Raw genomic sequence first — 434 nt, 5'->3', positions numbered from 1 at the left:
CGGAGTGCTTATTATCATTATTATTATTATTATTATTATTATTACTATTATTATTATTATTTTCTTTTTTTGAAAACATATAAACATCTGGCTTACGGATTCAGATTGATATACAGAATATCTAATCATTGTAACATTAATTAAATAAAAACTTATTTATGATTAAGGAAAACTTCCTTCTTTATATCAAATTCTGTGTTGGTTCCGTTCTGTGGCTTCTGGCTCAGTGTGCGCGCTGAACGTCGTTTCTGTTCTGTTCTGAGGTTTCGGTGGCTTTGGCGGCAGTTCCGTTCCGCCTCAGTGTGCGGCAAGCTTTAACTCTCAATTGTGGAAATCATTAGAAAAACCTCCTGGGAATGACCCTACATCAGAACACCGTCTACAACCTTGCTGCCAACGGAAACGTTAAAGGTTTATATCTCGCCCTCAAAGCA

Source organism: Palaemon carinicauda, chromosome 18 (assembly GCF_036898095.1).
Source record: "Palaemon carinicauda isolate YSFRI2023 chromosome 18, ASM3689809v2, whole genome shotgun sequence".
NCBI lineage: Eukaryota > Metazoa > Arthropoda > Malacostraca > Decapoda > Palaemonidae > Palaemon > Palaemon carinicauda.
This window is presented reverse-complemented; position numbering follows the sequence as displayed.